Source organism: Pectinophora gossypiella, chromosome 15 (genome assembly GCF_024362695.1).
Source record: "Pectinophora gossypiella chromosome 15, ilPecGoss1.1, whole genome shotgun sequence".
Taxonomy (NCBI): Eukaryota; Metazoa; Arthropoda; class Insecta; order Lepidoptera; family Gelechiidae; genus Pectinophora; species Pectinophora gossypiella.
In genome coordinates this window covers 3,606,004-3,622,454 of record NC_065418.1, presented here as the reverse complement: position 1 = coordinate 3,622,454, position 16,451 = coordinate 3,606,004, and the positions used below count along the sequence as shown (strand labels likewise).

Genomic DNA, 16,451 nt, shown 5'->3' with positions numbered 1-16,451 from the left:
GCCTAGCGGCCGGCCCCAGCCCGCGCCGCCGCCGCTGCCGAGCGGTGCAGCTGCGCGCCGTCCCGCGCGCGCTGCACCGCCCGCTGCACGCCGCACGCTCCAGCCCGCGCAGAGCCCACAGCGCCCCAGTGCACGACCACTCTCACCACTGACGTCTGGACGTTACTTGAACTAGAGTCTTGAAGCGGCTCCGGAACATCGTGACGAGTGAGTGATCCTTTCGGTGAACCTCCGCTAAACGATTGCGCGGAGTACCCGTATATCCGTATCCGACGCGGTATTCCGGAAATATTTCTATACGTAGTTGAACCTTCGCAGCTTGTGTTTCATGAATGCTTCCTGAGATTTGTACGAGTATGACGTAGGGCATTAGGAAGTGAATGATAAAGTGTCGACGGGATGAGGTTTAACATTTTCCTTTAATTCACGACTTATTTTACATTGTTTCTATTCTTCGTTGGTGCACGTTGGATTTTAGACCTTGGTTTTACAAAGAGTTAGTCGTTTATTCTTTATCCCTTTACTCGTGACGGTGTAATTATTAGTTGTTCAACTGTTCGATTTACCATGAGCGTACACACGTCTGTCCTGGGTGTATTGTGGCGTAGCTAGTGGTCCCTGGGGGGTGATCCGGACTCTATCAACTATGACTTGGCATGTTTTTCGACGCAGTGTTTCGTGTTCATTGCTCGGCTATTAAAGTCACCGTATCGACTTTCTTAGTAACGAAGCGATGTTCATCGAACGTTTACTTGGAAGGACGGGCGGGATTCGTGTAAGCAGAATTTATATGAAAATGTATTATTATCATTTTTGAACACGATATATTAATAAATAGATAATAATACATTCTGAGTCCTATTAATTAAATTAAAAGTTTATAACCTATAACATAAGATAAACATTTTATACTAGGTAACTAGTAGGTCTACGAGTATATTGAGTGACTTCTTTGTGCCTTTATACTACTGAAGTCATCTTCAGAAAGAAGTGCTAAAAATATATAGATAGGTACTTTATAATATGAATCAATACCCTTGATAGCACCTGATCTTCATTGAATTGCTCTCTCTGTGACCCTTTTCCAAAGAGTTCTATAATACCGGAATAACTTACCAACAACGCCCTCTTTATAGTATATACTTACATACCTACATAAACTTATATCCTTAATCCCTCTTGATGTATAGGTTGGTACGGTAAGTTCTCAAAGAACAAATTGCAGCCATCAACTGTAAAGTGACGAAATATAAATATATAGTGTAGACATAGTGCAATTACATTAGTGATCCTGTTGACGAAATATTTTTACATAAAATATAAACAACTTTGGTTTTCCCTTCGCGGGTTTGGAAGGTCAGACCTGCAGTCGCTTCTGTAAAAAACCGGACCTGTCAAATCTTCAGGTTAGGTAAGCGGACCCCGTCAAAAAACGGGATAATGCTAGGGATATGATAGAAGCAGCGTTACGTCCCACTGCTGGGCACAGGCCGACCCCCAATCAATCGGAGGAGGAGCATACTCGACCTTGCTGCTGCGAGTTAGTAGAGGCCCTTACGAAGCTCGAAATGTGACGACGATAAACAAAATAATACATGTAAAAATGATGTAAATAATGGATGTAAAAATTGTACTTATTTTTTTTTATTTTCGTCCTCTATCATAACATACACAAAATTAAGTTAAGTACTAATTTGTAATCACTAACGGGGTGAGTAATCGAATAAGTTATTTGCAGTCACTTTTGGAAAGTCTTCAGATTGATATGATGAGCCGTACGGTGGCAGGTGATCAACCAATCTCCCGTATAATGGTCCATTATGTTAGAATGGACGCAATTTCTCTGTCCGTAACTCCCCCTCCCATAAAGGAACCGTATTAATGACTTTAATCGTAATAAACGTAAAGGACGGGACACATGCTTCCTCTTATCAACCGCTGGGAGTATAGATGCAGCTTCGTTTTCTACAGTCTGTTACTGGAGTAACTGAGTATAAATATGGTGCAGCTTGGTTTTCTATACTCTGTTACTTGAGTAACCGAGTATAAGTATGGTGCAGTTTGGTTTTCTACACTCGGTTACTGGAGTAACCGGGTATAAGAATGGTGCAGCTTGGTTTTCTATACTCTGTTACTTGAGTAACTGGAGTATTGCGGAGTGGAGGCTTTACCTTAGAACCATTAGTAGATTTATACGTCCCACTGCTGGGCACAGCCCCCCCTCAATAAACCGGACAGGTTATAGCTACTCCACCACACTGCTCCATTGCGGGTTGGATTCTTAATCTGAGTACCAATTAATATAGGCTTATAGGTATATTTGTACATATTATAATCAATAAAAAATATACTTAATGGCTTGCAGTAGAATCAACTTTATTGATAGTATCAAGGAAAAATCGACCTTATTATCTCTTCTGTAGTATCAAGTAATATTTACCTACTAGTCATGTTACAAAGTTAACTAAGTAGGATGAATTTACTTTGCAAGTTAAGTGCAACATTGGTCATAAAATGACTTATCCTTGGCACCCAACTTCTTTAAGTAATTATTATTTAGAAAATATAAAAGAAGAGAAATGTTCCATGAAAAATTCTTCAACACAATGTCATCCTCTCCCATTTAGTTCGTTGTAATAAGTTTGTGTTAAGTTATACCTGTCATTTTCTTATCCGCCGAAAAGGAATGGGACAGATAATCAGGCGTAAATTTTATTTATGGAACACACGTCAATTTTAGTAACAAATCTAAAATAACCCTCTAAAAATATTACAGTGGCCAATAACGCGACAGAATTAAGTTGACAGCACACGTCAAACGGTTTGCATACCAGCGAGATACCTATATGATTCGCCTGAGTTACTCATTCATTCAATCGTTCTTTTTAAAATTAACAGATGTTTATCATCCGCAATGCGCTTGAGTGAGGACGATTAAGTTTTTTAATGTGACCTCCAATCTCTTTAGCAAAAACCATTACATAATACTCCTATACTGTACCTAGAAAAATAAATGTTACATTAAAAAACTGCAAATGATTGAATGGGTCCGATTCCCGCAGACACCTCCTAATTTTATTTTAAGTTATGTCTGTCATTTTCTTATCCGTCGAAAAGAAAAGGGACAGATGATTGACTACTGTAAATTTTAAAATTAACTAAAATGAAAGAATAACCCGGGCGAATAAAATAGGCATCTCGCTAGTATGCAACCCTTTTGACGAGTGCTGTCACCTTAATTCTAATATATAAGTCTAAAAATGACGTGTATTCCATAAATTGTATGCCTGCCGATAATCCGTCCCTTTCCTTTTCGGCGGATAAGAAAATGGTAAGTATGTATAAATTAAAATAAAATTAAATGGTGTCTACAGGAATCAGCACTATTACCTATACAAAAGAATAAATTATAACTTAAATTCCAATAAAAATACATCATTTTACGAACCAATGATAAATGTACTTACTACAGACGAATGGAGTACCTACCTCTTTCTTTTCGTATAGTCGGTTCAAGTCTAGACTGAATTTGCAACCTATCGATATTTCCAGACCAATACCGTAACGGCTTAGGGAAAAACGTTACAAGTTACATTTTATAAAGTATTAATGTAATAACCGCTACATTGACCTATGACCTTACAATTACCTCACTATTTTCCTGTCAATAACTATTTTAATAATGAATCATAATAATCAATAAATTCCGCAAAACTTGAAAGTCAGTTATTCGTAAATTGAAAATAAAGTTATTAAGTATAATTGGAGATGTCCTTAGAAAAGGTTCAATACGATCTACTCTGAACCGGCGTGCGTGTATGAAGCGATTGATGAATGTGGAGGAAGCAAGAGAAGTGTGTCAGGATCGAAGCAAATGGAATTCTAGTCTCTGCTTACCCCGGTGGGAAATAGACGTGAGTTTATGTATGTATGTATGTAAGTATAATAAATAGTAGGTACACAAGTTGGCCGGAAAATGAATAATAAAACATTTTGTGTCGTTAAATAAATTATATTATTGTTTTGTTATGTGGTAAAAATGAAATAAAAATTCTAACATAATACTGCATCGCGCCTGTATCCTCGAAGGGAGTGGAATTCTTTACCGTCTTTTGTATTTTCGAATGCATAATAACCCGGGTGCTTTCAAGGCCACAGTGAACAGGCACCTTCTGGGCGAGCTCGCTTCATCTTATTGTACTGCTTCATCTGATTTAGCAATATGACTAACTACGTTAAAGACAATTTTATCATTTTACCTAAAATATGGGCCCAGCACGCTTCCACTGCGCATATGAGGAGCTCGCTGGCGCAGTGGTAAACGCGCTCGGTCTGCGATTGTTGAAGTTAAGCAACTTCCGCAAAGGCCGGTCATAGGATGGGTGACCACAAAAAAAAGTTTTCATCTCGAGCTCCTCCGTGCTTCGGAAAGCACGTTAAGCCGTTGGTCCCGGCTGCATTAGCAGTCGTTAATAACCATCAATCCGCACTGGGCCCGCGTGATGGTTTCCCTATTCATCCATAGGGAAGGCCCGTGCCCCAGCAGTGGGGACGTTAATGGGCTGATGGTGATGTGGTGGTGTGACCTAAAATATGTCAAAACCTAATATTAGTCATTCTGACTGCTGACATCGGTAACCTTTCCCAAAAGTAGGTCATGACATGACAAACATGATCCTCATGTAGGAAAATGGGCAGTAAATCATGTTAATAGGTAATATCAAACACCTACTAACGGCCTCTGTGGTCCAGTGGATGAGCGTTGGACTCACGATCCGGAGGCCCCGGGTTTGAAACCCGGGGGGAGGGGGAGACATAGGGATTACAATCCCTAGTTTGGTTAGGACATTACAGGCTAATCACCTGATTGTCCGAAAGTACTAGACGTTCCGTGCTTCTGAAGGCACGTTAAGCCGTTGGTCCCGGTTACTACTTACTGATGTAAGTACGTAGGCGTTACATGGGTCATGTCAGGGACCTTTGGCGGCTCAATAGTAACCCTGACACTAGGGTTGATGAGGTTGGTAATTCACCTCACAACCCAAACGATAGAAGAAGAGAGTAAAAGTTAACAGGCTTAGCTCATGTAAGCTGGTGAGGAGTGGGTATCTTGCGATGGATGTACCTTTGACTATACCGAATGGGACATAGTTGTGAGGTTATCTTATGTACAGCCATGAGCAATAAATGTAGCCACTTTAGGACTCTGTCGCACTAACATACTTAACATTTAGTGAGACTTACAGTTCAACTTGGCAAAAAAGTTAATGTGACATGGTACCAAAGTGTATACATATTAATGCTCGTGACCGTATGTATGATGCTGAGCTCATCAAATCGATGACGTGTTCAAGAAAGGCAGGTCAAGAGTACTCTAAACAGACGAGAGTACTTATATGAAGACTCGAACTTAATATGAAAATCGATGATGTGAAAGTGGTGAGTCAGAATACGTACCAAGTGAAAATGTGTGTCTACCCCTAAAGAATACAGGCGTGGTCTTTTGTGAATATGAATTTAAAAAAAAACCGGTTAAATGCGAGTCTGACTGGCGCTCCGAGGGTTCCCAGGCATTTACTTTGCCGTCCTTCTTCTTGTCGTTTCGATGGCATTCAGATCTTTCAGCCCGGTATTTTACCACCCGGACAGCACTTTCGGTAGCATTCATCAGCTCCTCTCGCGTGCACTTTGGCGTTGAAAAACTATTGTCTCTATACATCGAAATAGGTCGCGATTAGTTTACCAACTGCAAATAAGTTTGTAATCCAAAAACATGTTTCTTTTTGTGATGGAGTAACAAATTTACGATTTTTATGTGCTATAGAACTTCCTTATTGCCATATTCCACGATTCTGGTCCATGGGAAGTACCCCATATGTTTTTATTTCCCTACAAAAAATAGACAGACGGACGAACAATCATTGTGCTCATACAACGGTTCCGTTTTTCCTTTTGAGGTACGGAACCCTGAAACCAAAGGCTGCAGTCTGTTTTGTAATGATTTGTGGGAATTACAGCTTTTTCAGATCCTACTTTTTGTACTTCTAGCATAGAATAAGAAATAATACTTCAAGGTAAAGAACTGTCCTCTTTGTAAAGACTAAAGATATAAAAAAATAAGATATGCCTTTGACACCTCAATAGTCATTGACTAGTTTTCCTGGTAATCGTCTTCATTAATGGAAATTAAGCAAATGTAAGCGAGTTGACCGTTCTATAATTAGAGATTCCCACGGCCGTGATTATAAGGTTCTTTGAAGACAATTAATGAGAATTTATGCAGATGATGTAAATACATCAACACGACTATAATAGTTTTTTTTTTATTAATAAATTGACATTTATTTATAAGAAAAATAAATAACAGTGACTTAAAACCACGATAAATCTTTCTGATTGGTTTTATTTTTATCTCGCTAGTTTTGAAAATAGACTTCCATTTTTAAAACTGCTACTTAAATAAAAATAAATTTCAACCGATTGTTGTGGGACCGGCGCGGCGACTAGTCAAATATTTTATTTAAAGTGCGTAGGATTCATTTGGGACCGTGGCAAAATGAAGGTAAACATTGGAATATAACTATGTCATGCTAATAAGCTAAAATTAAAATGTAAACTTCAGGGTCTTATAAGTCAGTGACTGGGGTTCCGAAGCGATTCACACATTTTAACGTTTCGTCACACTAGTAGCGTACTTACTAGGTGTTTTTTTAATAATATGGGCTTATGTTTGATCACAATGTCATCTGATGTGATGTTTAGGTACAAATATAATAGTTATAAATACCTTTTCATACGTAGTATCTATCACGTGGGCGTAGTACGTATTATACCTTATTCTATGCTAGTTAGTTTGACATACAGGTTGGGGTATTTTAGATAGATATTTCTTTGCTGCAACTCAACTTTTACTGGAGTAGCGTGGTGGAGTATGCTCCACACCCTCTCCGGTCGATTGAGGGGAGGCCTGTGTCCAGCAGTGGGACGTATATAAGCTGTTTATGTTATGTATTTGCTGGAGTGAGAGTAAAGGAAAACTTATAATGCGTTCAGTGAAACGGTTCTTCATTTGTTTTTGACATGACTTCTTGTTGATTTGCCGCGAATGATATTAACTACTTGGCCGGACAAACGGGGAGCGCTGAGAATAAGCAAGGAATTCGCTAGAATGATTGCACTTTTTATACCTTGTAAATTTTGACTAGCATTTGGTAACATTATTTTATCACGCTGAATACAATATTCAGAAGCCATAAACAAAAATTTTTAACAAAAAAAAAACCGACTTCAAACGCAAAACTAAAAAGCAATAAATAAATTTACTTCGCACAAAGTAATTAGTACGTATTTTCAATTAGTTAATTAATTTATAATTCTGAAGCCGGTGCCAAGGAAATGCTACAACGAAGTACCGATTCATATATTTTTCAATACTGATTGTTTTGTAATTTTTTGTTTGACATTGTTTTGTAATTGCTTTGATATAGGTATTAAACAATATTGTGTGTACATAGTAATTTGATATTGTAGTAGGGTTGTTGTAGCATTTACTTGGCACCGACTTCAGAATTATAAATTAATTAACTAATTGAAAATACGTACTAATTACTTTGTGCGAAGTAAATTTATTTATTGCTTTTTAGTTTTGCGTTTGAAGTCGGTTTTTTTTTTGTTAAAAATTTTATTTTATTTTACGATTTTAAGTGATGGTTAGACCGAGCAAGGATGCAGACAGACAGATTTTCTGATTTATATTCATATATAATAATATAATATATTATTAGTAGTGATCACAATTATTATTGATGAACATGTTTACACACACACACTCACACACGCGCTAACGCACACGAGCACACGCGCACGTACACACGCACACACACAGATACACGCACACACACAGACACACGCACACACACACACACACACACACGCGCGCGCGCGCACACACACGCACACACACACACACATGTGTATGTGTACATTCACACATGTGGTTGTCAGTGGAAGCTGCTATCATACACACTCACGCATACATATAGATACAGTAGATTTCGCGTGGTTCGCTCGCTGCTAAAGCAGCTCGCGTGTCCTGTTTATTCGAAACTGTCCCTCTTCGTATGGCGGCCATCTTGTTTTTCCGCCATTTTGTTTTTTTTCACCGGCGACAGAATTTGACCAAGATTTAAATGGGTGTCGTGGAAACAAACAAAATCCAGGTGCAATAGGTTTGCCAGACCGTAGGATGTCTCCCTGATTGGGAGCAGTTTTCAAAGATGACGTTCCGATCACACCCCTATACATCATTTTTACCCCCAAGACATTTTCTGGAAAAACAAAATTTTGTATGGCGGCCATCTTGTTTTTTCGCCATTTTGTATTTTTTTCACCGGCCATTAAATTTGACCAAGATTTAAATAGGTTTCGTGAAAGAAAAATTGGTTCAGGTGTGATAGTTTCGCCAGGCCGTAGGGTGTCACCCTGATGCGGAGCAGTTTTCGAAAATCGGGAAGTATTTCCATACTTAACATGACGATCCGATCACAACCCCGATATATATTTTATATCCCGAGACATTTTCTGAAAAAACAAAATTGTGTATGGCGGCCATCTTGTTTTTCCGCCATTTTGTTTTTTTTTACGCGCTATGGAATTTGACCAAGATTTAAATAAGTGCTCTGAAAGAAATATTGGTTCACGTGCGATAGTTTTGCCAGGCCGTAGAGTATCTCTCTGATGCGGAGCAGTTTTTGGTGACCAGAAAGTATTTCCGTACTCTACATGACGTTTTGAGTAAGCGCCCCATACATTATTTTTACCCAAACGGGCTTCTTCCAAAATCGACAAAATTTTGTATGGCGGCCATCTTTTTTTTCCGCCATTTTGTTTTTTTGCACCGGCGATTGAATTTGATCAAGATTTAAATACGTTTCGTGAAAGAAAAATTGCTCCAGGTTGTATAGTTTTGCCAGGCCATAGGGTATCTCCCTGATGCTGACCAGTTTTCGAAGGTCGGGAAGTTTTCCCGAAGCCTAAAGATCGATCCGATCAATATGACTTTACAAACGCACTAGTCGCTCCTACGATTTTTGGAAATTCCCCTCGATTTCTCTGGTCTTCCATCATCAGATCCTGACTTCCTTGACATGGGACCCCCTTGGGTATATCTCCTTTCAAACAAAAAAAGAATTATCAAAATCGGTTCATATACGACGAAGATATGCCCGAACAAACATAAAAAAAAAAAAAAAAAAAAAAAAAAAAAAAATATACGGTCGAATTGAGAACCTCCTCCTTTTTTGAAGTCGGTAAAAATTGTATTTCATATTTGAAAAACTTAAAGAAAACTGTCGATAGGTACTTACAATGGTGCCGATTCGGCCACTGCCTGATTTGACAGGATTAAAACTAGCTTTATCTCTTTCTTATTTCTATTGTAAATGAAGGATGGCGCTAATTTAAGAGGTGTCAAACTAAAATTAAGTAGATTAAGTTTGTGTGCGCTGGTATAGACACTAGTATATATACTATGTTGTACTTATTATCTCCTTGGTCAAACCGGTTCGATTGGCCCATGACAATAAGACGCGACATTTAGGAGACTTACTTACCTACTTATTTATAATTCTAACAAATGAAGTATGTATGTTATCCACGTTCAATAAGAGTGTTTGGCGTCACGTCGTAAATAAATAATGTTACATTTTGTAACTATCAATGCGACAAGATTTTCTACTTTCGAAAATGTTGTTACTTAAAACATGTTATCAGTTTCGTAACTGAGTACGTAATCAATATTTCAAATCGTACAAAAATAGTCTTACCTCACTTTACTTAAAATGACAGAAGGTAATATTTACTACAGATAGTTAAGTAAGTGTACTTAATACAATAGAGTTTACTATAGAGAGATGCCGCAGGAGCTTCGCCGGGAGCGAAATATGCACAAAACAAGCATAATATGCGAGTCAACGATCGTGTTATAATACTTTCCACATCATTCATTGTCTATTTGGTATCGCGCTACCACAACTAGCGCTTGTGTTACTACGCAATGAACGGCGGGTAAATCGATGCTGCCGTCCAGACAGAAATGTCTTGGTGCGGCCGCTTGATACGTCGATGTGAGTTAACAGGCGACATGCGGACTCGTGTAGTTCAGTGCTGTGCTGAGGGCATAAATAGTAAATAAGTACTTACCTACCTATGCCCCTAAATAATCTTTAGTACCTATTTACTTACTAATTAATAATATTAAAAACGCAGTTTCACGACATAGTAAAAATATACTTAAGGAAATAATAAATCATCTTTTTGTCATAAGATTTAAATGTATTTCGTGATTATTAAGTACATTGTAAACAACACAAAAACACTTTTGTTTTCTACTTAGTAGGTAATTTAGTATGAGGAGCTCGGTGGCGCGATGGCGCAGCGGTAAACGCTTTCGGTCTGCGATTGTTGAAGTTAAGCAACTTTCGCAAAGGCCGGTCATAGGATGGGTGACCACAAAAAAAAATGTTTTCATCTCGAGCTCCTCCGTGCTTCGGAAGGCACGTTAAGCCGTTGATCCCGGCTGCATTAGCAGTCGTTAATAACCATCAATCCGCACTGGGCCCGCGTGGTGGTTTAAGGCCCGATCTCCCTATCCATCCATAGGAAGGCCCGTGCCCCAGCAGTGGGGACGTTAATGGGCTGATAGTGATGAATTTAGTATGATAAGCAAATCTGCCTTAGTTTAAGTAAATAAGTTTATTTACATTATAAAACGATGTTTCGAAGCTAAGTGCAAATTAAATTCACCGTATCGTACTATTTTTTTAAAATTGAAAACGAACAATGAACAGATAAATAAATTAATAAAACAGAAATGTAATAATAGTTGTACTTATCTCTAAGTGAAATCTCTTCCAGATAACCTTAATACTTAAAAGGTTTAAAAGTGCCGGTTATAGTTTTCGGCTTATTTGTCGTACACAATATCCGACGTAATATACAAAATTATCATCGGTGTGATGATCTTAGTATAAAATCAGTAAATATTTGTCCCGTGTTAATGAAGGCGGTCCAAGATAAAATTTTCCATAAGAGACTCCGCACACTGGTGAGTTACAACCGTGTTATACTATTATATATACGAAATACGTATATAATACAGGCTAATAATAATAATACTTATATTATAATTGTATATAAATATTGCCATCTTTTTCGAGGTCTACCACGACGCCTGTACCCTTCATGAGACACCCAATGCGTGACGTTCCGTGCCAACCGCTCAGGGTGCATGCGACAAACATGTCCACTTGTCCAGCCTAATCCCATTTAAGTCTGTATGTGTATATCCCACATCAGAAATTTCAGTTTCTGTAAGTAGTGTTGTATTCAATTATAATGTACGTACTAACGTATAAAATAAAATAGGCAAGTATAAAATATTTAGATCACATAAATATAAAATAAAAATGTGACACGTACATTGCGTCCGACATAAAAATAAAATATGATAGTAAAAGTGGTTGATATGAGAATGTAAATCTTATGTCAGTGGGACATAGCTTAGTGTCGTCAGTAATCTCATTAACTCACCAACATCATTATGACACTAACTAAATGTCTGATAAACTTATTGAATATCTTTATAGTGATATTGAGTAGGTACCTGTAAAAGTTTAGTAAAGGGATGTATTTATTGGACCTAAAAACTGAATATTAATATATTAATAATATTTAAGATGATATTCGATAATTTTGTGAAATAAAATTAAACATGGATTTAATTTAATTTTTGAAAAATGTATGTGAATAAAATATTCACAGTCACATAAAAATGTGACATAGAAATAAAATATGATATTAAAAATTATTTAGTTAGCCTAGTGTGCAATGTCCTTAATATTTAAAAAGGTACTCTCGTATATTTGTATACTTACGGATAAACAAAGTTCTTTGCGACTCCACACTGGCTAATCAATCTAGCTCCAAATTTTGAAGTCATTTGTGTAAAATACGCATTACTTCACGGTTTCTCCTCGTGGGGTAGGCAGAGATACTAAGTTCGCTATCGATATTTTAACAACGCGACTTCGAATAGCACATATTTACTAGATGCTGTTTCCACCTTCTTCTGTCGTGTGGGTTGTCAGGTCGATAACCGACCTCATCAACTCTGGCGTCATGGTTACTATTGAGCCATCATAGACCCCTGACGTGGCTCATGTAACGACTACATACTCACTTAGGTAAATAGTAGACGGTACCAATCGCTTAACGTGCCCTCCGAAGCACGGATACTTTCGAACGATTAGGTAATCAGCTATCAATGTCCCATTCAAACTGGGGATTACAAAGTGATTTTTGTGATATGTATCCACCGGGATTCGAACCCGGGACCTCCGGATTGTAAACCTGACGCTCAACCACAGAGGCAGATACTACTAGATGCTGTGGGGATCTCTGTAGATAATACACTGACCAGCAATTAATATCTCACTTTTAAAATTATAATAACTTTTTAAGAACAGAAAATAAAGTTTCGTGGAGTCATATTGACTCTAAAAAGAGTTTAATTCTGTATAAAGAAAGCTGATAAATTTATTTATAAAAAGTTTTTTTATTTTCAATCTATAATTTCTATAGTTTAGAACTTAGTTTTACACGCCAGTGTATTTAGTCTTTACTTCACCCACTCACTGATTTAGATCATTTGAGCGAATGTATCACACGAGTCAGTATATCTTCATTAGAATTTGGAACTGAGCTCTGTATAATCTTTATTCATACTTTTGGTTTACGTAATGCAAATGACAGTGACTATTTAGTAGAATAGGCTAGTTTCCAACTAGTCAAATCAGTTACTTTTTACTAAATGTCAAAACACGAAACGTTACACACACACACACACACACACACACACATACACAACACACGAAACACGTTACTATGGAATTTGTATGAATAAACACACTGTGACGTCATTAGAAAAAACGTGATAATAATGACGAAATAAATATTACGTTTTCTTGATATAAATTCGTATAAAAATATATAAAAAGAAAGAAAATGATTTTCATTATTTTTAGATCAGTCTTTATTTAGTAATCTCTCTATCTTTCTCTATTTAAGAGCTGCGCTCTTGTCGGTGGAGTAATCGCCATAAGATTTAGTAATCAGAATTTTATAATTTATCTTAAACCTAGTACACGACCCAATACCACTTCCTACACGTTTAGTCTCTGCAGCACGTGCCAAAGTTACACACACAGCACATCCACATATGATATGATTTACGCGAATATTCATAGTTATGTAAGTACTATAGCGTACCTACTATAAAATGTAATATAACATAACATAACTCACGACTCTATCCCAATTGGGATTGTCTACTAAGGCACGAAATACATACATACATTACCCAGCTTTCAGTTAGACCAACGCGATAAGTGGTGAGCCGTATCGCCGTCTATAATGGTCGAGCTAACTTTATGAGATTTTTTTAAGATAAATTAATAACTCATTGGTGCAATGTAAGATATATATACATATATATATATATATATACACGAATATATCTTACAGGCACTCTTGTTAATCTTCTCCTCTCGTGTGGGTTGTGAAGTTGTGAGGTCAGTGGTTGCTGTTGGGACTTCTCTTTTTTGTTATGTATTGTTATTATAATTTGAAGGAATATTTTGAACATAAAAATAATTAAATTTTGTAATAAGTATAATTTTCAATAATATTCTTTTCAATGTACCATATTTTTTTCTTTTTTTAACATTTGTATGCTTGCATGCAGGCCGAACACATCACAACATTGTTATTCAAATTATTTTACCACCTATTTGTATTTTATGTGTTTTCGCAAATTAGTTGATTTGATTTGTGTGTATTGTAAGGTCAATGACCGTCTTTCCGTCTGCAATGTCCTTACCAAACGAGGAACAGTCTCACAGTGTTTTTTTTGTTTGACATGTTCCACTGGGAACCAAACCGAGGCTCTTTGGATCGTCAGGCCAACGCTCTCACCACTGGTCTATGGAGGTTAGCAAGTTGTCTTCTGTCAATATTGCGCTATATGGAAATATGTCACTACCCCAATGAGTGACTTCCCAGGCTGCGTTTTCCAAAATTAACATAGATGGCGCTGTTCAGATTTAACGTAATTACTGATTTTCTCATTACTCGGGTACATAACATACATAACATACACAGCCTATCCCAAGTAGCAAACAAGAATTGTGATTAAGTCATATATGTCTAAACTTTAGCTAAAGTGAGATTTATCCAAATCAAATAGGACTTATTAGGACTTCATAAATTCTTTTCCTTCTTTAATACTATATAGTTTTCAACAAATCCTACTTTAGATAATTTAGAATACACAAAACCAAGTTAAGTATTCTCAAAACTATTTAGTCTTATCTCAGCCTACTGTTAAGTCTAAAAGTATATTTTTACTTTACTCAGATTATTTGAAGGCTCACTTAATACTAAATTGATTTACTGAAGTATCAGTTTAGTCTTGTAAAGTAAAAAATGAATTGCCTAGATATACTTAAGGCAATTTTAATACTAAGCTTTGAGATTAGATTAGTTAAGATTATTTGTTGCTCTTATACAAGACTGTTTTATTCGTTTTTGACTACAATAAGTAAAACATAAGAAAAGTCTATTCACTGGACGATAAAATCGAAATAGAAGCAAGCAGAAAGATGGACGAAGTTCAAAAAATAAAAAGATCTGGTGGTTTTCGAATGCAGAAAATTAAATACAGAAAATTAACCTGTGATAATGCACATCCTACTGTTTTTGTTAGCGATGCGATATCTTCTTCATTGCTATCAATTTTTTCTATCGATTAGTATAACACAATCATTCAATTTTGTCAAAAAAGTCGTAAGTTCCTGTTTTTCAATTCCGAACCAGCGTGTGGCGGCCCAGGTACCTACGTCTCGCACAAATCTTCTCAAAAATGATTAAACTAGTCTAACCTAGTCTAAGCGCACGGCAACACTACACCATGAAAAATCGAGTTTTATATTAAAAACCTGCTAAGTTCAAATTTAAAAGTAGGTACCTATTAGTCTAATAATAAATAAATACTTTTCTTTCTTCTTTCATTCTTTCTTTTAATAATTTTAAAAATATACCTATTTTTAACAAAGTTTCATTGACAATCATAAACATATCTATTTTAAGTTTTGTATATGGTAAAATGCATTTAAAGTGGGCATTAGATTCGCTTCCAATATTTTTTTAGCTTGATAAAGTCATCGGGAACTTGGTCGCCATTTTTAACAATAATGTTTTTGGTGGAATTAGAAACTACCGTGCACACGCACGTCGTTAATCAAATTGCAAGGGTTCTTCGTGTATACAATATTCAACGGATACTCGTTAATTTTTACAAAAATCACATTGTATCCGTTGGCAATTAGAAGCGCGGTGATCGTACCAACTTTGCGTCAGCGAACCATGTACCTATGAGAATGTATGCGCGGTGACTCGTTAGCAAATTGAGTTTGTTTGTAAAACTAAAAAACTTTGCTAACGATAATATTGAACTTGGCTCTCATTTCACATTTATGTTTTTGATTGGATATCATTACTTTTTGTAGGTAAGTACATATCCTCGTAACGCGTGGGTCCTTTTAAAAGGACAAATTCAAAACTAAAAGTCGACTTTATAAAAATAAAACATTTGAATACCTATGAAACTTGTTTAAGATTCACGTTAAGTTAAAAAAAATATATGCCAGTAAAATGGATGAGAGTTGTGTTGTATCATGGGCGAAAAGCTGACAACCTATCACCGCTAAACACATGTTCCAACTTGCTTACCTACCCTAATAGTACTTGTCGAATGTGGCATCAAGTGGTTCCATGATCACTTAGTGCTCTGCCTACCCCGATAGGGCATATAGGCGTGATATGTTATGTTAAGTTAATCTACATACCTACCACAAAAAGACCGGCTGTCATGAGTTTTGATTACTTACTGATTCTTACATCTATAGTTAGGTACAGGCACTAATTAGGTATTTATGTTAAGCGTTCATAATAGAATCTAATTATTTAAAAGTTGCTAGTTTTTTTTCCTTTGTATTCATCTAATTACCTATCTGCATACCAAATTTTAACTTTCTAGGTCATCTGCAACTGGGTTAGAGTTTTGATCTATAGGTCAGTCAGTCAATGATAAAAATGAGGATTTTTGGATATTAATATCTAAATAACCGTTTGAGATAAGCTTATGAAATTTAGAACACATATGTATGTTGCAAGTCTCAATAAATGAGCCAAATTTGATACGTTTATGTGATATAGTTTTTGATTTATGAGGGGGTCAAAAGTGGCTCCAGATGGTTCGTGTAATATTACACACGGTGCGGCTCGCCAGTTCTATTTCTTGAACTTGGCTTGACACGCTACCGCGTGTCTAGATA

General features: G+C 36.7%; 1 protein-coding gene across 1 annotated transcript in view; it reads left to right on the top strand.

The window, feature by feature from the left end:
• Window positions 1-35: 35 nt before the first annotated feature.
• LOC126373200 (regulator of G-protein signaling 20) overlaps window positions 36-16,451 on the top strand; it is a 36,597-nt gene continuing 20,181 nt past the window's right edge. The window contains exon 1 of the mRNA XM_050019252.1: window positions 36-207. The gene's annotated coding sequence lies outside the window, so the exon portion shown is untranslated. The remainder of the gene's footprint in view (window positions 208-16,451) is intronic.